This window comes from Cimex lectularius, unplaced genomic scaffold (genome assembly GCF_000648675.2).
Source record: "Cimex lectularius strain Harlan isolate CLEC.00 unplaced genomic scaffold, Clec_2.1 scaffold305, whole genome shotgun sequence".
Taxonomy (NCBI): Eukaryota; Metazoa; Arthropoda; class Insecta; order Hemiptera; family Cimicidae; genus Cimex; species Cimex lectularius.
This window is the reverse complement of record NW_019392834.1, coordinates 24,780-48,461: the sequence shown is the minus strand read 5'-3', so window position 1 is coordinate 48,461 and position 23,682 is coordinate 24,780. Positions and strand designations below refer to the sequence as shown.

The 23,682-nt window shown below is 33.4% G+C and overlaps 1 long non-coding RNA gene across 1 annotated transcript in view; it reads left to right on the top strand.

Annotated features, from left to right (window-relative positions):
- The window catches only part of LOC112127507, a 189,471-nt gene extending 167,083 nt beyond the window's left edge, over positions 1-22,388 (top strand). Inside the window, exon 3 of the long non-coding RNA XR_002910600.1 lies at positions 22,340-22,388. This is a non-coding gene — a long non-coding RNA (uncharacterized LOC112127507). The remainder of the gene's footprint in view (positions 1-22,339) is intronic.
- The last annotated feature ends 1,294 nt before the right edge of the window (positions 22,389-23,682 follow it).

Genomic DNA, 23,682 nt, shown 5'->3' with positions numbered 1-23,682 from the left:
ACGGTCTTCTTCTCTCCGGGGTTACCATTGCTTATATGTTTCAACATTGCTTATAAGTTTCAAGTGATTTATCTTTTGAACTAGTGAGAGTACAATAATTGTCACTGATATAATTGGTGACAAGTCTTCAATATTATCATTTTAAATGAAATTGCGATCAGGGATGAGGCGAAAGCAACACAGAAACAACTTAAACTCACAGACAAACTATATACATTTAAAAATCCCTCCAGCCCTGAGGTACCGGAACAACGATCTTTGCCCCTGACTGCTCACAGGTCCGACAATAATAATTATTATTGTCCAATTTATTGTCTATGTACGTCAAGCCTTCTATTAAATTGGTTTTGTTCAATTGAATTCTATCGAATAGAACTTTAATGAATTCAATTGAAATAGTGCTCGACCGTTAATCTATCCATGTATAATGATCAGGCCAAAAAGTGTCAGTACGCTATACCTGTGTGACCTATGTGTACTCTTGTTTTCGTCTTGTTGTCTTTTCCCTTTTCGGACCTGAGTCTTTCTTTGCATAAATGAGTCTTTCTTGGCACAATATGGCAGGTCTATTGCTATGTTCACGAACCCAGCGGTTATTCCATTCTCGCTGGGCGTACAGGTTAGGGAAGCGTCGTGGGGACTTAAAGCGGCTTCTTTAGCTGCTCTGTCCCGGCTATTCCCAAGTGACCGGGAACCCATGCCAACACGACCTCGTTCTATTTTGGTCTTTTTCTTCTTTTATCTTATTCATTAAAGGGTCCTTGCAGGCTCTCCTCCTGAGCTTCTGGACCGCACTGAGCGAATCGGTACTTAATAAAAAAAGAGTTGTGGTTTTTATTTTCCTTCGTGCTTAATGTGAGGAATAGTTAATTCCACCGTTTACACGGTCGTGGCAGAAAGGAGTGACAATTTGTTTGTTTTCCCTCCGTAGGGTACACCCAACGCCCTGTGAAGTAAATGTCAAGTAAATTCATTTAAAAAAAATTATGCGGTATGTACATTAACCTAATATTTGTACTTCAGCCTAAAATACAGAATGTGCAGTTTTCAAATAGTTTCATGACAGTGCATTATCATGCATGGTGGCATGCAACCATAATCGTTACCACCCGGTGTTTACAGCGCGTAAACATTAGCAGTGTCAACCGTACATAACGTAGAGATGGAATGAATTTAGCATAGATATTTTAGGTAAAAACAAAAGCTTTAACTTAAGTTTGACACATGATAGAGTTTGTTATATCAATTATAACTGTGAGAAATCAATATTCAATCTTAACATTGTCGATCGTTCCAAAAAAGGAAGTACAGGAGGCAGATAGTCATTTTTCGTTAAAAGAAGATACAACAAATGGAGATAACTTAAAAAATATGGAATATAGTCATTATTCTCTTTTAATACACTATTTGCTTATACACGCTCACTAATACATAAACTTTTTTTGAGCAATCATACTGAATTTAACGGTTTTTGTTTAAAATAGCACATTACAAAATCATGTTGATTCTCATTTTCACTGCTAGTCAGCCACCTAAAGAGAATACCATGTCGTTCAGAGTTCAAAAATATTTTTAAAAATCTATCTAGGGCTTAAAATCAGCTTTGCTAGATTGCGACTTATTTAATTCGTTACCTACCTAAAAATTTAAATTTTTTGCTATTTCATAAATCGCTCTTTTACAAGGAATATTTTTGTTTTCGACGAAAATTTAAACAATAAAAATAAAAATTATTTATTGAAAATTTTACTTTCAAGAAAATCACATTTGAACACATCTAATGCACCAACACGCGAAGATAGGCAGGCCAAGTTGATTGGCCAAGGATTGAATTAAGGTTTATCATTCCGCTGACCACAAGACGCAATCGAACAAGTACATTTGATGTTGGTGGGGGTTGGAGAACTGAAGATGGTGTAAGCCGAATGTGTATGAGCAGTTTGAAATTATATTTGGATTGTGTATAGGTTTTATGATAACAGCTCAAAATGTATCGGGACAGCTTATTCACCGAAACCTAATAAATCATTTTTATGAAAACATTATTAAATCTTATCATTTAATTAAAATCATAATTATTTATTCTTTAATCGATTGAAAAGTTCATTTAAATGGAATAAGAGACAAGTATTTTTGACAGCAAAAATATTCCTCTTTTTAAATGCACAAGATCGACAGAGGATTTCGTATCATCAATCTTTCAATCGTCACATAGGTTTTATGGATTAGAGGGATCAGTTCAGGTAGAATTCAATTTATTTCATATGACATTCTCTGCCCGTATTAACAACACAAAAGTTGTTAATGAATTGAATGAATGAATTATTTACGCGAGAAGATATACATAAATTTTACTATTCATGAAAGCAATTAGGTGACAATGGCCGTCTGTCGAGTAGCCATTTGATTAGTTCTATGGTTTGTTGTATTTTTTATATTTTACAGTAGTCACTGTGCTACTTTTAATTTCTTTTTTAATTTAATTCAGTTAAGATTATTTATTTTATTTATTATTATTCGGACTTTCATCCCGATGGATTGCCACTTCCCTGATGTGACTAAACATCACCTCGTTGGGTGGCTGGGTCGCTAGTATCCACCCTAACCCAAATGCCCAGGAGATTATCGTTTTTATAGTCAGTTAGGTCATTTGAACCCCAAACGCATGTTAGACTAATACTACTTATGGATAGATCAGTCGCACAAATAAATACATTCATATATAAAAATACATTTATACCTTGCACTCTTTCTGATTAGCCGGTGGAGTACTGGATATTCCTCCATCGATCTATACACAGTATTAATAATCTAACCTAAAGACCATCCTAAGTAGGGTCGACGAGGTAATTATATAAGCATCAACAAAAACGACACTAAGCACACACACAGAGAGAGAGAGAGAGAGAGAGAGAGAGAGAGAGAGAGAGAGAGAGAGAGAGAGTGGGAGAGGGAGTGAGGTGGAGGGGCTACGGTGACTACATTTGGCCATCACCCCACACTACTCGCACTAATAAAGACACGCATTCAAATAAAACCAATAATGACAAAACACATAAGACTATATACAATAAAATATTCCCACGTCCTCTAAGAACAGGGGGCCCAGAAAACGACTACTGTGCTCGAAAAATCCGATGGCATGCCTGCACGCTCTCGGTATGGAGCCTCTATATTTATTATTATTTTTAAATATTTGTATTCTATTTTTTAATTTATTTTCATTCTTTCAGATATTTTCTGAACGATAGGCGTTTGGACATTTCGCCATCTTCAGTGTGCATGGTTCTGTTATTAATCTTTTTGCCTTGATTTTTTACATTATTAAGATTATACAGGGCCATTTTTTAAAATTTCTTTTTTTAATAGAATTATTGGTGTTTATATTGTTTTACTACAATAAATAAATTGGTCAAAATCACTTAAAACATACTTTAATCTTTTCAGAACTAATTTTTGGTGTGTAGAGGTTAGTGACCGTTAATCGATAGTTATTCAGATATCGTGAGAAGCGGTCGGGTGTGATGTAGGTTTCAGAAAAACATTTTCTTTATCGTGCCAACGTTTCGATCTTTTATTGAGATCATCTTCAGGGCTCAATAAAAGATCGAAACGTTGGCACGATAAAGAAAATGTTTTTCTGAAACCTACATCACACCCGACCGCATCTCACGATATCTGAATAACTAATTTTTGGATTTTAAAACGCGTTCCCCTTATTCTATTCTCGGCCTTGCGTGACCTCCGCCCCGTCCCGCCAAATTTTACGGTACATTCCACACATGTTATAGTTTTCAACGGAAGTAAGTAAATGAAAGGAGAAAAACAAAGTTGTATTTAATTGAAAATGTATTTTTCTCAAGAAGTATTCATTTTGTATATTAAAACAATAATCAAAAAACAAGATAAATGCTGATTGCTGATTTATTTAGCTCAATTGATTTATGTGTGTATACACCCGAGTTCACAGTCGAAAAAAATATATATAAAATAACTTTACATAAATTAGGATACCAAAACCAAAAATATATTCCGAAAATTATGGTGAATGTAAACCATGTGAAACTAAAATTAAGGGTACACAAGAGGCGAAAAATCAGAAATACAATAAGTTAGATGTTAGGGAAAGAAATACAATAAGTTAGATGTTAGGGAAGGGCAGAGTATTTGTAGATATTGCGGCTGAGTATTTTTCCAGAACAATGATTGTATCCCAATTTCTCAAAAGTATGAGAGAGAGGGGCCAGATTGTGAACAGAAGCGGGAGAAAAGACTAGTGACTGATGATGTGGACGGGAAAGGTAGAGTGTGGAGGTGTTGTCCACCTACGAGGTGTCTGCTACACAACAACAGCCCATCAGATGCCGAGTACCCAACTATAGTTTTTAGAATGACAAAAAAATCGTAACAAGGCCTAGGGGTATAAACCTGAACGAGATAACTAACCAATCGGCATAGGGAGCCTCCAGGCCCGAACGAAATAACTCGTCACTTGCCCCGAAAATGTTTTTAAAAAACGTGGAAAATATAATGTAACAAACTCTCAGCTTTGGGTCAAAATGGCTTAAATAAAACAGTTCATAAAATCTTTTAATATATTACGGAAAACTGTATTCACTGATAAAGAAAATCCCACTTTAATATTTTAAAATTAACATAGTTCTTATAATTAAAACTTGATTTATTATAATTTACATTGCAAATGTAATTTTTATGAAAACAATGCTGTTATTTCTAATAAACAATATAATTATTTAAAAAAAGAAGATTTTTACTAGTTTTTTAGACTTTTATGAGGTAACCTTTTCTCGAACACGTTTTAATTTTTATTGTACTTATAGTTGTAATTTTTAATTATTAATTTATTCAATTTAAATAATGTTTAGATGCTGAGCACCAAAAAAACGTAATGTACTTCTGTGCCCAAAAACCATGTCTTTTTATTTCCCCATTAAGGTTTAAGTAAGAAATTTCAATTTTTGTGCAATTTGTTTTTTCATGTTTTTAATTGTTTTTTTTTAATGATAATAAAACAGGCCCTGAAGATGACAGTATAAAAACTGTCGAAACTCGGCGAAAACTGAAAGGAAGTTTTTCTCTTAGTTGACCTCTTCCGTAGATCCTCCGAAAAAACTTCATGTTTCCAGCAGGTCGGTAACCCAGCTCATCGTTACATTTCCATCTGATAATATTTGTATTGTCGTTGTTTTTGTCTTTTTGCGTTCTTCGAGGTGATGGACTCGTAGTTTAGACGGAAAGTGTCAAAATATTGAAACGCACCGAGAGGCTAGTCAATCTACAAAAAAGTATTGCTCTTAAAATAGGTTGAAGTTTAATTGATACATTAAATCAAACCTGTAAAAATTTGTTCTATATTTATATCGAATGCATAAGGCGAATGTTTTATGTTAGAGAGGAGAAAGACTGAATCAGTACAAACGAACCAAGCCGCTCTTCATATTCCCTCATTTCAAGTGGAACATTTTTTAAGATGGCAATAAAGTTTGAGTTGTAATTCTCGCGGCCTCAATGTGAATCTTCATTAGTAGGCCTTTATCTTGTAACTGACTTGGAAATGGAAAAAAAATCTCGAAATTCCATCTTAACGAGTGTAAAACATCCCACCCACCTTTCCTCGAAAAGCCGGGCTATCAGAAAATTAAACGTTCAAGTACGAAGTTATCAGAGAGCAGTACTTTACCTTTTGTAGCCAATAATACACTATCTTCAAACAACATTATAGTATCTTTAAAATAAACATTTGTTTACAGGTAAAAATATAAAAATACAAGATACGTCAGAGTCTTTCAGATATTTAACATAACATAATATTATGTTATGATTCTTTCTGATAATACTTTTTCAGCGGTTAGTGACGATGTGTTAAAACTAGGAAGCGGATGCTTTATGTTCCCCAGGCACTACAGCCTTCTGGCTTACTCTCTCTAGTTCATTAGTTCGGGGCTACTTTTCTGAAGTATCAGGTCATTGACTTTTGTTGTTACAATTTTTTCCCTGGGTTTTCTTCGTATCCCAGGTTATATCTCATTGAATGGTTGCTTTGTTAAAGATGATATGGGTTCCTTCTCATTAAACAATCTTCAAATGATGTGAATATGTGAGTTTGCCAGTTTTTGTGATGGTTCGTTTATCATACGTTTTTTGTGAATGGCACCTGTGGAGTTTGTCCACTTCCACTTTTATCCTTTTAGTATCCATTCTTGGGAGAGGTTTTGGGTGTGTTTTATCCATTCTAAGTATAGGTTCAGGGCCTAAATATGGTCTTGCAGATCTTTCTCTGACCATTTTGTCTGCTTTTTCGTTACCCAAAATTTCATTGTGTTCTAGTCCCCAAGGTATCATCAAGTTGTTACCTTCTCAGGTTTTGGAGATTTTGGATGCATTCACTGACAATTTATGATGTGATCTTTTACATGCTAATGCTTCAATAGCTCTTTGGCTATCTGACCTTATGAGGATTTTTGTCAGTGTAACCTCTTTTAAGGTTTTCTGAAACACAAGCATTGTTAGCGTGTATTTCAGCTCGAAAAGCGGAGGTGCATTTCTCTAATGACTTCAATTCCTCATATTTTGCGTTTGTACGAAAAAAACACCTGATCGGATACCTTTATTTGTCTTGAGTGACCTGTATACCATTTTGTTTTATCTGATTTTACAATGAAATCACGATCGTATCACGCGTCCTATATTTCTTTATTTTATTTTCTCCTGTTTTTCAAACGACACGTAATTGAATTTTTTAAAATAAACCTCTATTCCCTGTTCGTCAGTATAGAAAGTCATTAATTCCACTATGTTACCTGTTTCAAAACGCGAAAATGGTAAACTTTTTAATGTCCCAGAAATATTTATTGAAAAATTTTACTGAGTTCACTTAATCATTAGTGACTACTGTTATCATTCATAACTGACTATCATTAAGAGGATTGATAAACAATTTAAACTTGGTTATAAAAAGGAGATGAATTCGAACGATAAACACATCAAAATTACAATCCTTTCTTTAACGTACAACAATAAACTCCATTATAAGAATATTTATGAAGGAAAGGCAAAAAAGACCCATCATAATTTAGTTGAATTGATTAAAAAAATAATTTTAATAACTAAAATCGCTTAAAGCAGTTGATTTTACAGCTTAAGTTACTTGGCTAAGATATTTTATATAAACAACAAGACTTTCAAAAACAATCCATTTATTTGCATAACTGTTTCACAATTAAGTAACTATACATACTGAAAAACTGATAAATTTTCTGAAATCAGGCAAAGAAAGTTCATATAGATTTTTTTGTACATTACCAGCCAAAAATCTTTTAAGGAAAGGCCTTGATTTCGCAACAACGCAATGGGGGCATGTAAGATTTATTGATTAAGAAATATGATCCGGGATAAGAGCGATTTGTCAGTCTCAGGGATGCTGGAGTGTGACAAGCTAATGATAAAGTGATAAGACCAGTGGCCATCCCTAGTTTGATAAGCGCTTGAATAAGATCGAAGGAGTTTCATTTTGAGTCAAATTGTGTTTTGATTAAATTGTAATTTAAGAGATATTATTATCAATATTCCCTCAATTAAAACCTAATCTGCATCTTCCTATATTAAATCTTCGAAAAAATACCAATCTTTATCAATACAAAATCAATTTAATAAATTAATCACATATTTCAAACAAACAAATTCAATAATTTTATGTTCTTTTGTTGTTATATATCAATTACAACCAGACCCAACCAATGATCAAGAATAAATACTAAAAATATGATGGTTATTCATAAAACTATTTTTATTTGTAATTAACCGATTTGGACGGCTAATATTGAACAACAATCTAATTAATTAAGATACATTATTTCTGTATTGAGATTTAAATTGAAATTTCAATTTATAAGCGTTAAAGTTAAAATAATGAAATAACACTGGACGAAAGTGAATGTGATCATAATCGATCAAAATAGATTAGCGATAACACTTGCGTCATAAATTTATAATAAATAATCTGCTTGTAATATAAATATTCCAATTTAAGAAATCAAATCCTCGTTTACTATGATATACCAACGTTGTTAATTTTAGACTATCAATGGTGTATGTTTTCATTAATACAGGGTGCGTTTTTGATATCAACAAAGAAATACCATTATTTATATTCGTACATTTCCCATGGGATTAATTAAAATGTTAGTTTAATTACCGGCGATATACCTTACAACGTCTTTTTCCTGTGTCTTTTGGTATTAAGAGTACAAAAGCATTGATGAAGGGTTTTTTCTAAGCGTGCGGACAAGAAAACGCACGCCCTTTAGATAATTAACAAGCTTTATAGTCACTACCAAGCCAAAAACCATACAAAAGTAAACAGATTGAAACATTTTTTCCGTTTCTAGCTACAGATCGCATAACAGTTGATAGTCTTAATTATTATAAGTTTATAAGAACAATATTTGTTATGTATTATCTTGTTATCGATATTCTGAATCGGCTAATTAACAAAAACAAGTTTAACCGCCTTTTTAAATTTTTATCGGATAGCGAACTTTCCTCGTTTTGTTTTACGATGTGGTTTTATCACTCTGGAAAAGCAATTTAAGTTACCTTTGTTAAATGTCGCTTTAAACGGAACGTTGTATTGAAAAACAAAAACAAAATAAAACTTTCCTCTGTTTACAATGAAAAGCAAACGGGACATAGTCTATGAACTCTACTATGAACGTTCTATTTCAGTTCGAAGTTTTAGATAAATAATAATTTATATTTTTTCTCTTTTTGCTATTTTTATAGTTAAAACCTCTGGGGAACTGTTTTTAAATTAATAAGAAACGTAACTTATATGAAACGATGGGAATGATATTTAGAAATTTTTACGATCAAGATAAATTTATTGAAAACCATTGTTTTTATATGTATGAAATACAAACAAATTGTAAATACAATTAGAAATAAAGCCTATTGTGGAAAAAACTAGTTATGTCCAACCCATCATCTTAAATATGTACATCTATTTACAATTTTGGATTGTTTTCAAATACAATGAAATTAAAAATTCACATTTTGTGGAACCATATCGAAAAAACGCTAGTAAATTACTTAGCCCAAAACTAGTCATAGTTGACTCGGTGCTATACATAGTCAAGTTTTAATTTCATTATACATTAAAACATCATGATGAATACCATAACATAATACCAAAAAGAATTGTAGACAATTAATAGTTAATAATATTAAGATATAATAATAATTTTATTTTTTCCCATTGTTTTATGTTTTATTTATACAGTCGATAGTCACATCATGACGAGTAAATTCGATACCGTTAACGTAACGTACTGCTAAAAGTTGACCTGGTTTAGATGATATGAACAAGGCCTTTTGGCTTATTATTTTCCCAGTTTCATAGTTCAGATCAAATGATTCGATCCTTTATTTAAAAAGTAGTGGGTCATTGACTGTTATCGGTGCAATTCTCTTTTTGATATATATATATATATATATATGTATATACAGGGTGAATTGCTACTCGTGCTACAAACTTCTCCAGTAGATTCTTCACCCTAAAATGAACAAAAAAGTTCATATTGTCCATGGTCCGATTCTCAACCATTTCAGAGTAATTTCGCTTTTTATCGATTTTGAAAGATATCACGTCCTGGCGTCGGAAAATCGTGATATCTTTTAATCTAAACATTTCTCTTAAAATCTATAAGCACCGTTGAAATCCCCGTTAATTTTTAGAGAGAATCAAAATCATAATTCCATTGAAATTTTTTAATTTAATTTAATGCCCATTTAGTATGTAATGCTTAAGAAGTTTACAAACAGCTAGAAGGTCAAGGAAGAAAGACCCAAACGTTTTGCCACCTTCATCTTCTTATTGAAAAATTAACGGGGATTTCAACGGTGCTTATAGATTTTAAGAGAAATGTTTAGATTAAAAGATATCACGATTTTCCGACGCCAGGACGTGATATCTTTCAAAATCGATAAAAAGCGAAATTACTCTGAAATGGTTGAGAATCGGACCATGGTCAATATGAACTTTTTTGTTCATTTTAGGGTCAAGAATCTACTGGTGAAGTTTGTAGCACGAGTAGCAAGTCACTCTCAAACATTAGCAATCCTTGAACCACCATTTTTTCTCTTTTTGTCATCAACATCTTGGTCTCACAACCACTAAATAAGAAAATGACGAGTGCGTTGGAAGCGTTATTAAATCAGGTAGTTTTCCTCAAATTTGCTGCCTTCTGAGACTAAAATTAGAAACTCTGGATTACTTTATACACTTTCCGATTTACACAATTTTCCACTCTTTTTGTAGTTCTGGCTGAAATAAAACACAAAAAATTAGCCCAAACATTTTGCCACCGTCATCTTCTTATTGAAAAATTAACGGGAATTTCAACGGTGCTATTAGATTTTCAGAGAAATGTTTAGATTAAAAGATATCACGATTTTCCGACGCCAGGACGTGATATCTTTCAAAATCGATAAAAAGCGAAATTACTCTGAAATGGTTGAGAATCGGACCATGGACAATATGAACTTTTTTGTTCATTTTAGGGTGAAGAATCTACTGGAGAAGTTTGTAGCACGAGTAGCAATTCACCCTGTATATATATATATATATATATTTATAGTTCTTTAAGTATTTTCTCAGATGCCTGTGAGCCGTGTAAAACCCTATCACCTTTGGGTTCCTGCCAGCCTAACTGTACCTATGCGTTTGCCAGTTTTGGCGAGGGTTATTTAACAATGAGTTATGTGTATTATTATGTTAAGCAGTACTATGTGTAGCATTGCGAGAGTTTGTCTACTTCTCCTTTTGTTTCCCATTCTGAGATGGAGGAGTCTATGTTCGATCTTTTCCCAATCCCAAGAGTTCTTGGCATATAAATGGCCTTGGTGTTCCTCCTCTGGCCAGTTTGTTTACAGGTCCATTACCCAGATTGGCAGGTTGTTATGCCTTCCCAGGTTTTAGAGATGTTTGATGCATTCGTCTAATTTAAATGTGACCTTTTTAATTACTAATGCTTTTAGAGGCTCTTGGCTGTCTGATTTTATGAGAATTATTCTCTCAGCTTAACCATTTTATGATCTTCTATTATTCAATCATTGATAACATGTAAAGCATTATATTCATATTATGTACTACATAAAAACATGTAAACATCTCCTTAAAGGGCAGCAATAACAGCCAAAAATTATTTCACCTTGCGTGTTCGCGACAACAATTTGTTTCGCTGCTGATGATGCACTGAATATATACAATCATCAAGCTGTTTAAATGGTGTTTTTTTTAATGTGTTTTTGAAAAAAAAAAGCCCGGATGTCGGGTTTGAATGCACGGCCGCTGGATTCGAACCCGGGTCCTTTACCTTAGAGTGAAGAGCGCCGTATTAACGCCTAAACCGTTGCGGCCACCGACGCCCCCTACAAACCTAACTATTGTTCATATTGTAACTACAAGCTAAAATTATTATTTTAATTATGATGAGGATATGAATTATATTAACATTTATAAACAGATCGTAACAACATTAAGAAACATTTTGCATGTACGTAGAAAATGACTGTAACATAGACAATTAGCCAGTCACTCTTGAAATTTATGCGCCCAACACTAAGTACTAAATATTTACCAAAGGAGAAACCAAACGTTCGTCATATGCATCAGATATTCTCAAAATCCTCCGTACGTGACATTTCATTTGCCGTCAGGACTTTAATTACAACCATGATTATCAAAAGGGCCGTAAAAGCTAATAAGGTTCCTTAGATTGGCTCCGGTGACATACAAACAAACAAAGCCCTCGGAATAGGGGAGAAACTACCTCTATTTTCCCGCCCTTAACGTCCATTTGCCTTAACGAGTCTTCCTAGTTTTATTTTTTGCCATATAAACTCTTGCCTGGTGATTCTATGAATGTTCTATGAAGTCGCGAAGCGATTAACGATTTCAAACATTGTTAAAAGTTTTACGCAAAACAACGGCCTTTTATAAAAGATGAAGTTTCACCATTGCAAAAGCCGCGTGAAGAATATTATTATCATTATAACTTTATTCATTCATTTCATTAAAACATTTTATTACACTTAACTGTTATTTGTCAGACACATTAAAATTAGCATTTCTTAACTATCAGATATTCTATTTCTTGTTAATCATTAATTATTGACAATATACTTGAGACTAAGTTGCACAAATCTAAGTTAGAATTGAAAATTATGATTAGCCAGTTTATAATATAATAAAAATATATTACGCGCCCTAAAAGCCATTCAAAATTGACTAGTAAAAATAATTCTGAATCAACCGAAAAATTACAACACAAAGGCTTTATACAAGAAATCTGAAGTTTTAATACAAAACAATTATTTTAAAAATTGCATCTTTTCATATCTTTAACTATAAATTAGTTCAAAAATCCTTAAACATAAAAGATTACATTAATGCCATGACCAAACTGATACTTATCACAGGGTACTTCAATATAATTACGAACATAGAATTAATTATAGAATTGCAAACCTTTCGTCAAATGTTCACATTCTTGACACAAGAGATTAAGTTTCTCAGATTTGTTAAAAAATTGATCTTAGATTTTACTTGTTTTATTATAGTAAGACATTGTTAATTATACTTATGGAAAACAGGATGTAATGGAAGACGAAAAAGTACTCTTACAATTATGTGTTCATTTTTTCATTATTTATTATCAACTTTAAATTTAAAAAAGCGTGTTATAATTTGAATTTTCCATTATGGCAAAATAAAAATTTATTATTAAAATTTTTAACTACAAAAATGCTTCGCTCTATCCTAGTAAATATGCTCATTCCCATCGAAATCTTAGTACCTACATAAATATTTTTGGGAGATTTTTTCTCGAGATCTGTAAGACGATTAAACCCGAACTCGCTTGTATTGGCCAGCCATCTTGCGCATTGTTATTTCGCCATCTTCTGTGGTGAGTATTTGCATCAGTTACATCAGAACAGACAGCAAAGCAGAAATAATTAAAGGCTATTAATCGTTTGTAATGCAACACTCTGTACCACCCACTCATGTAAGTTTTCCATGTTTAACCTGATCCCTAAATCAGACAATCCAGACAGCTCCTCACCGAAGATGGCTGAAAGCCGAAATGCATTTCATAACTTAAAAACTCAAAAACGCGAGTATAAATGGATTTTGTACGTAACCCAGTGCCGGATCAACATATGTTTACCGACTCGCAGACCAACACGCACACCAAGTAGGTCGGAAACGCAAATTCCTTTACAAACATATACACCTCACAATCCAACATCCCCCTATCATTAGTAGAATACTTAATAAAAGGGCCATGGTGGCTGAGGGATAAGTATGCCTGTCTTGTATTTGCCAAGCTATCTGGGTTCGAATACTACCTAACCCAAGGTTATTTAAGTATAAGTGATGAATAAAAAAGTATAGTATAGCGGATAGAACACTCGCTACACCTAATAAATTTTGAGGGCATTAAGTCCTACTGTGACACAAATTACCTGATTTCATTAATTTTCCAGTAGTATACTTAACCAAAAGGGTTATCTTCACATAAATAAAATATTTGAATACCAGTGAGTTTGTTTATTTTGTTCTATAAAAAAATATAAAGATAAAGGTACGATTAATTAAATATTTCCAACCTGAAGAATCCGAATAATAAGATATTCGCCCCGTGATCGCTACTAGGAGACCCAGAAAACTTCATCCCGGGCAACCCATTGATTACCCCAGACCACATCCAACCAGAATGATATTTCTTATTTGCATATGCAATTTGACGCTCTATTCCTAATATAATAGGAGGAGTATCGGCATATTAACAGCAATCAGTATATTGCTTTTTACACCATTTTTAAACAAATCTAATTTCCCTAATACACAATTTTATCCTTTCAATAGGATATTTTTTGGGGTATTTTATATATTTTAAAGGTCAAATATTGTCATATACTTGATATATTTTTTGTCTCACCTTTAAGGTCAAAGTTATGAGATAAAATAGCCAAATAGCTTAAATTAAAACACATATTTTGAAAATACAAGACAGAAAATTAAAATTTCATTGGCTTATATTTATTTTAATAGAATAAACACTGTATTCACCACCATATGTGTGTATTCCCAACCCCAACAGTTAGATATAATCCCCAGATACAAATAAAGCCTATACAAAATCCCAAGATCTAGAAATACATTTTGGCAGCTAAAAACAAAATATTTAAAACGAAAATAAACATTTTCTCCCATAGAAGAAAAAAATGGAGGAAGAGTAAAATATACAATAATGGAAACTTAATAGGCTGCATGCTTGTAAACAGGTAATTTATAATTTATTTTTAATTATTGTTTCACGACTAAGCACGTATTTTGAAAATACAAGATAGAAAATAAACATTTCATTGACTTATACGTCCATTAATAAAATAAACACTGTATTCCCCACTATATGTTTATGCCCCGACAGTAAGATATAATTTCCAGATTCAAATAAAGTCTACACAAAATCTCAAGATATAGAAATACATGTTAGCAGCTAAAAACAAAACATTTAAAACGAAAATAAGCATTTTCCCCCGTAGGAGGAAAAAATGGGAGAAGAGAAAAAATATCCAATAATGGAAACTTAATTACACTGCATGCTTGTAAACAGGTGATTTATAAATTATTTTTAATTATTATTTCACGACTAATTTTGAATAGTGCAGATTCTCCTGTCCAATATTTGTATGCCATTTCCAATCATTGTAAAGTTTAATATATGCTATTGATCTATTTTCTATCTATCTGTCTGTCTACTTATCATAAATAACTTTAATTAACAAAAATGAAACAGACATCGCTGGTATAATACAAACAGGAGAAACAATTCATGGCGTGAATCCTCAAATATCGTGAACTATGTTCAACCTTACAAGATAAACGTTGAATAAATTATTCATAACTTTAACTAAACGCGCAAACTTCTTTGTAAATGAAACTTTATTTTCCCCCACTCAATGATTCACAACTTCAACCATCGTTTCTACGTTTTTATTACGAAATTCAGATAAATTGGTATTTTAGGTTAATCAAACGCTTTTTATTGTTATCACATCGTTCAGCATCTTCGTCCTACTGTAACTTAATTATTATTCAGATAGTATACACATTGTAAAGGGACTTTCTAAGATCAAATCAGCGGAATGAGCACTGTGATCTGAATTAGAAACGGTCCCCAATTAAGGTTGAACCCCTTTAAAAACTCTCATTTATTAATACAATAACGCTTTGTTATATAACGGATTAAGTAAGCATCCTTTTAAATTAAAAAAATAAATAAACGCTATATGGAACAACAGCTATTCACTAGTGAAGAGAAAATGGTGAAATTCCTGCCATTCATGCAGGTTGGTTTTAATAAATCCTCCGACACATTAAGTCCCGTTGAAAAAATGTCCCCGGGTTGTACACCATGACACTTGTTTTGGATGGATGGCGGCTTAACGGTTCATTTTCGACAAACAGGAAAACGTTATTGAGATTTTCCGTTTTCTTGCGAACAATGTTATTTATGTGATGGGTTCCGCTGTCAAATTGATGAATGGATCCACCTATGTGTATAGGTTTTACGTGGGAAATTTAAGGGTCTCTGTTTTTTAACCGACACAACGCTAAATAAAGATTGTAAAATAATAAATGAACTAGTGTGAATATTAGAAGATTAAATGTAGAACGAAATTACTGAATTTATTCGCTCGTGGGGATATGTTTAGTTTGCAATTTACTGCTCCTATATTTTAAAAATTTCTGATTTTGCAGATGGTATTGCTGCTCATCAGAAGCACCTGCTCTGAAACAGTTAACTAAAGAAAATTCTCTGTTATACTCATGTGGGGAAAAAATCGTGTTTTAAATGGCAATGGTAAAATGTTCATTTTTCTCTTGGTTCAGGTCAATGGATGGAACATTCTGACACGAGTCTAATATTTTTCGATGTAAAAACGCAAAAAAATTTAATCGAAATCAGCCACCCGGCCATCTGAGGTTCCTCTTGTAAGCTGAATATGCTTAAATTTCAAATTTATGGCTTTTCATAGTTACCATTAGTTACCATATCAAGGCTAGTTTATACAAGCATCATAAAGCCCATCCGGGTCTTCAGATGTGAAATACAGGAATGTGTATCTAGGTCGCAAATCAAAAGAGTTCACACAGTACAAATAAAGCTTAAAATAATACAACTATTAACCTACGTTGGTACTTGAAGAATAGTTCAGTGTTTCATACTTTTCAAACGGTCTTCGTTGATCACGATATTAAATAAATTATCATATCCTACGTCTCAGATTTGCAGTACATACTAACCAAACTCTTGCAGTCGTACGCTTCCAGCCGTACTCTTGCAACCAGCACCGACTATAAAACACAAATGTATTCAGTTTTTACGATTGTTGTGCAAGTTTCTCTAGTTTTAAATTCTTTTTTAATCCTCTCTGATCCAATATTTTTATTTAAGTGTCCGGCGGTGATATGGTTACTAATTAATGGACCAACTATGCGTAAAATTTTCACAAGTATCATGTTTAATTCAATTATTTTGTGATTCTTTTGTTCATGTCTAACATAATTCGTAATCAGCCTTCAACATTTTAATTATAAATAAAACACGATCAGAGTTCAGGCAATTAAGAAAGAAAATACTTCAGTTCTTTCGTCGTGTTTTTGAGGAATATCTGAAGGACTTTGAAAATTCAACTACCAACTCGTTAACAGATTTGAAACTCTAGTCTTAATTTTCTATGGTTTCTTGTACGATGAAATTAAAAATTGAGATCACCAAATCAGAACATCATGTTGATTAGGAACTAACAACCTTTTCAATTAATTATTAGATATAGTCAAATTTCCAAGCTCAGTTTTGAATGATGAACAGACAGGACATAAAAAAGAAAAAAAAAACAGAAAGTACGTTTTTTCCTCGCTGTATTTTAATTGAAAAAGCGCGACGTAAAAGAAAGAATCCGTTCTTATCTTTGACAAAGACAATGAACTGGTCTTTTCTTTTTTCATCTCTCCTACGTATATCGAAACGAAACGATTCTAGAACCCGATGGAAAGCTCCAGACGGAATTCCAGTCCAACCGAAGGCACAGCGGACGCACAAGTTCATCAGTATTCACCCAGCGGGTGCCTGTGCATAACTCAAGATCGGAGAGTTATTGTGCAATGTGGTTCGTGCGGTTGTTCTCCAGGCCTAATCTTAATCCGGACAAGCTGCTCTCATATAGGGCAATGTAAACTACGAGGACGCATTGCCTCGTACAGACAAAGCTGAGTAATGTTTGTGCAGTCAGATCCATTAAGACGTGCCGAATTAATCAGTTTATGTGCGAAAAGAAATGGAAATTTTCGACCGTCGGGATTTATTCGTTGTTAAAATTAAGGAGTATCCGAGTATTAAAAAGTCGTAAACGTCAATACTTTCACTTCTTTACCAAATCTAAATTTACCATTCAATAAAAATCATCAGACATTTATGTTATAGAAAAATGCTTTCAATGCATGGTCCTTGGTGGATCCTTCGTGCGATTAATTTATGGTGTGGTATTTACGGTGAGGAAGGATTGAATGATTTTTTCTGACCTAATCCATCGTATACGTAAAGTAAAAGCATTCCAACTCTTGCTCAACAGCATTTTAATTTAATACAACAAAAAGCAAAAAGCAAGAAGAAAAATGTATTATCTAAAATGAATTTTATAATACTAAATAAAATCTTTTCACTTAATTAAGGTTTTGGTTGAGATAAAAAAGTCAGAGTCACAAGCGGGATTCGAACCCATGACCTTCAGCTAAATACGCCACTGCTCTACCACTTGAGCTACCGTGACTTCGATCCACTGGGACACCAACTTTCCATCTCAACCGCACCTTTTGAATTTTCCCTCCTTTTTGCCATTTTTCAAATTTTTTTTTGTCGTCGAGAATCCAATCCGATTACACGACATTTGAAAATTTTGAGCGGCATCGAATTTTCCCTCGTTTTTGCCATTTTTCAGTTCTTAATTCTTCTTCTTAATTAAAAATCAAATGGGAAAATTCAAAAGGTAGGGTTGAAATGGCGTATTTAATCGAAGGTCGTGTGTTCGAATCCCGCTTGTGACACTGACTTTTTTATCTCAACCACAACTTTAATTAATTGAAAAGAATTTATTTGGTCAAGCGGACCACGAAACCTAAAAAATTTAATAAAATGTTTTATTGCCGCAAAATACAAAGTACATGGCAAATACTCTACGTCAACTAAATACATAATTTAAAAATTTCAACATATAATTCTGCAGATTACAAATTCAGGAACTTCTCAATAATGTTTAAAGCATTCTGAAATTTTTCAAAAAATCCTTCAACGCTTGAATAAAGGCATATTCTCACAATTTTTAACATCAGGTTGAAGGGCGTTATAAATTATCGCACATTTTAAAACAATTTATACAATGATTCGTGTTCGTTTTACTGTGCAGCATATGTGTATTGTTAATATCTAAAATTACTAAGGACAGAATAAATAAGCATGAAATTGTCAGGATTCTAAATTTTTTTAAAAGCTCTCTACATGAGTCGAGATATCCAGTCCAAGACATAACAGGAATAATTCTTTTTTGAATAAGAAATACGTGTAAGCTACAGCCAAAAATGAGTCCGTTATTGAGAATTGTCTGAAACAGCTCGCATAAACCATTCTAATTACATTCGCATTTGTCGATCGCCTAAGCATTCCTATGGCAAAACAAAGCCGGCGGAGTTTAGGTTGTAGTTAGAAAATATGTTCCTCCCATGTTAACTTGCTGTCAAAGACAACAGACACCTCGTGAGGACTCTAGCCACCTACCGAGATGCCAGTCGAGGACAAATCAAGGAAATCGTGGAACAAATCTTGGGACTATTGTTTTCTCGTAACATCATGAGCAAGGCCATACTCCGAAACCCATCGTGTGCTTAATTTTCACCCTAACTTATCGGACGTACTCCACGCAACGAGCAAGAAGGCGTCGTCCGCAAACAGATAAAAACACACCCTCAGCGATCTGTACAAAACAATTATTATATATTTAAAAAAAGAGAGTGCCAAGTATGGAATCCTGTGGTACACCCTGCTTGGTTTGAATCTGGGACAATGTCTCCCCACTGAATTTCATCTTAGGGTGGCGACCCTGGAGTTAAAAATAATTTGATTTGAAAAATGGCAATAATAGGGAAAATTCGAAAGGTTGTAGGCTGAGATGAGTTGGTGTTCGAGTAAATCGAAGTCACGATAGCTCAAGTGGTAGAGCAGCGGCGTACTTAGCCGAAAGTCGTGCGTTCGAATCCAGCTCTTGAACTATCCTTTTCAACTCAATAAGACCTTATATAAAATGTATAATTACTTGAAATAATTAAGGGTAATAGTTATAACTGAGAACGATTGAATTTCTTGTACTGTTATTTTCTTGATTTGGCAAGGCGCTGTCCTTTTTGTCAACTATCGCCCTTTCTTTGCAAAGAGGAAAGGAGGAAGATAAATGGCAAAATCCAAAAAGGGTCGGTCAAGAAAGACAAATCGTTCCGCCCCAGGAGTTTCAATGATAATTGAATTGTTTGTGTAATACAAGTACACATTTTTTAAAAAATTCCTTTAAAAAAAATCATTTGTAACATTGTTTGCTCTGCAAAATTGACATTACACCACATTTATATCCATTAACCATTCGTTAGTACACAATAAACGTAATATACGGCTGAAAATTCAGATTAGCCTCACAAAGCTAGTGCTTTATAAGATATTAGCGCCTAACCCATAATTAATTACTTAACAATTAAATAAGCCAATTTAGTTTTAATTAGTCATTTTTGAGACACACTCTAAATACATACAATTATTCATATTTACATACCATTTATTCAATTAGGATGATGGAGTACTAGTTATTCCTCCATCAACCTTTACGGATAACTACTGAAGATAACTACTGAAATTTAGGGTCGATTGGGTGTTCAATATTCGTATTTGTACTACACATTCACTCTTGTAAATACATTCGCCACCGTTAACACAATATAAATCTACTTTTACATAATTAATAGTAACATTAACTACGATCAAAAAATGTATATATACGAAGACATCTCTGTTTTCTCCAAAAGTTGGAACAAGTAGAATTTTCATATCGGGTAGCAATCCTACTCGCTCTGTAACAAGCCAAGTAACAACTCCAAATTCTCATTGAGCACGCTTTCTCTGCATGACGAAGACATAAGCAGGCTTTGGCCCAAAAGGAAACGACCTTGTGTAACCTTGTGGTTGATCCTTCTAGGATTTAGACTCTTTGGGAGCCACCTATCGACCGTGATCTTGATGCGCCGAAGCTTTTTGAATGCCCGGTTCACTAATAGTACGATCTGGAGGGTAGGACGTCATGGCTTTCGCGTGTGACAGCCAGACAACTAATACCATCATTACTGTTTTTTGGAGACGTAACAGAAAGGATGGAGATGGAAGTAACCATAGAAACCATACCTAATTATTCTGAGACGCTCCAGCTCAGCGTATTTTTGGAACAAAGAGGGAATCCAAAAAGTATCCTTTACAGGTCACAACGCACTTAGGAAGACAGTGCATCCTACGTATCAGGAAGGTATAACTCCAACATCCGTGCACACTGCAATGTAGGGCTCGTGAAGTTGAAACTCCTATGGGATGGGCTATTACAGAATATATTTCTAGTAAAGTTTCCAAGCCTATAGTTCAGAGAAACAGTATTATTTCAAATAACTTCTTTGGTGGTTTATAGAGAAAAGCTAATTCATTATTGTATATCACTTTAACATTTAGATATTTATTTAGAAATCGTGAGATGCGGTCTGATGTGATTAGGTTTCAGAAAAACATTTTCTTTATCTTGCCAACGTTTCGATCTTTATTGAGATCATCTTCAGAGCCTGGGATTTACAAACATTGTTTTCTTATAACAATTACATTTTGGAAAAGTAAATTTATACAATGAAAAATATATTTTTTGAATATTCAATCAAAGTATTTCTACTCATTCAGAGTGTTTTTCTTCTGTGCAATTGTGCCATTCTTGCGTGTCGTGTCGAGAGTGCCAGTGAGATTTTGCTATTTTGTGTTTATATACGTTGGATTTTGAAGGGGTGGGGAAGGATGTCGGTATAGAAAAGACATTTTTGTATAAGGCGTCGGCTTCTTTGAGGTGAAAAGAGCCGAGGAAGGCAAAAAATGTGTTGGTAATGGTTCGGCCAGATTATCCTTTCAGGATTATATAGAAACCCCTTCAAAATCCAACGTATAAAAATACAAAATAGCAAAATCTCACTGGCACTCTCGACACGACACGCAAGAATGGCACAATTACACAGAAGACAAACACTTTGAGTGAGTAGAAATACTTTGATTGAATATATAAAAAATATATTTTGCATTGTATAAATTCACTTTTCCACATCCAAAACGTAATTGTTATATGTAAACAATGTTTGTAAATCCCAGGCCCTGAAGATGATCTCAATAAAGATCGAAACGTTGGCACGATAAAGAAAATATTTTTCTGAAACCTACATCACATCCGACCGCATCTCACGATTTCTAAATAAATATCGATTAATGGTCACTGATCACCACACATTACCATTTAGAGCTGTTCTTGTTAATAAAAAAAAAAAGAAGTTTTAGGGAAAATTCGCTTCAGACTAACACAAACGTTAACAAAATGGTGTAAATAAAAAATTAATGCACTTAAAATAAATAGAGATTTTATGTTTTATTATTTTCGTAAATATATTACGTTTTTTGGTGGTTTATCAGTTTCTGTACGTGATTTTGTTTTAATAAATAAACCTACAAATGCACCGTAAAATTGTTTTTAAAAAATTTCAGGCCATTAGATGTCATAAATAGAGAAATAATTAAAAGATCCTAATTCTAAATTTGATTTAAATCATTCAAGGTTAAGAGTTCATTGCCTTTGTTAATAATGTTTAGAACCAAGAATAAAAATTTAATATAATCTATTATATAAAATTAATATTCTGGCTGGTTTAAACAAGTAAAATTGATATTCGTGATAAATCACAAATTGAAAAGATTAAAGCACACTTTAATAGCGTTTAATTTAATTAGAACAATTTGAAAATATTGTTTTAAAGGAGCCACAGTTTTTAACTTGAAGGAAATTAAATCTACAACCCGATTATTCTGTTGTCTTGCCGTATTAAGGTCACTAATTCAAAAATGTATTGTATGTTTTGTTCCAGGAGGGATGAGCTGATGAACTGATGTATGAGGTGAGAAGAAGAAGACTGGGAAACAAAGATGGATAATCTGTAAGTACAGCCGTCTCTCTAATCGGATTATTTCGAAATAACTCTTTCGCGCGCAATCAACCGATGGGAAACTTTGTTTCGTGGAAATGCTTGACGCCCGCGTCGCTTGACTTCTTCTTTTGTGGACGAGTCGCTATTAGCTGAAATATTGGAAGGTCTTTACAGAAAGCGTGCAACGAACCGACACAGTTTTAAGTATTTGAGAACTTGGTTTCCAACGATCCAACTTAGCTTTTCTAAGCTTTCCTTCGGCCTTTAAATTCCCGTTTACAAAATAATTACAAAAGGAACTCCTATTACGTCTTACTCCTTGTTCTCACTTTCTTTCAAAAAACTTTTTAAAAGAAAAATTAAATATATGCTGGCAATATATAATTATTACTGCATGCTGTAATATGAAATCCATTACAGCAAATTGAATTTAATAGTTTCTAAAGAATGATATTCCTGGTCTATTAATAATCCTATCCGACGCATTTCGTCTTTCATCAAAATAAATGTTAGCCGCAAAGAAAATTGGATACAGCCGAACAACCCCACTCAGTAGAATTGATGAGCTATGTGTTGGCTACGTATTGTTCAGTCGGTCGAAAAGCAGAAAAACTTTTCTGAATCTCTTTTTTCACATACTCATCATTTAACAAATTCTTTCAGTCACACAGAGAATGTCTATCGTTCAAAAGCAGACACGTTCAATTTGGACAATATAAAACGGTTTTTCTATCTACACAACACTGCAAATTAACGAAAGAATTGTTCATTACATTAATGAAGCCGTAATTTATTTTTCTAAAAAAAAGATCTTTAGTGCAAATTTATAATTTGCACAACTCTCCTCATTCTGGTCTTGTTAAAGTTCAATGCAAATTATCGAGCTAGGCGGACTTGAAATCGCATTACACCTGAAAATCCGGCGTCCAGACGCTTTATTGGTTTATTTTTACATAATGTGTAAACATAATCACCACTCCTTGATAGAAAATTCTTTCAGCGTGTAACTTTAAAAACACTTTAAGAGACATTTGTTATAAGTGAGAGAGAAATAAGAAATCAATGTGGATTTTAGGAGGCAAAGTACAGCAGGGTAAGAAGGGCATTCCCATGAGTACTTTAGGAGCAGTGCGCTGCTGTGAATAAAACATGTCATAGGAAGGCTGCAAATGCGATCCGGAAAGTGGTTATTGTAATTTGGCTTGATTATATCAATAGAACATTTTTTTTGTTTAGCTCTAGAATGAAGTAATGAACGGGCAAAACACTATAATAATACTCCG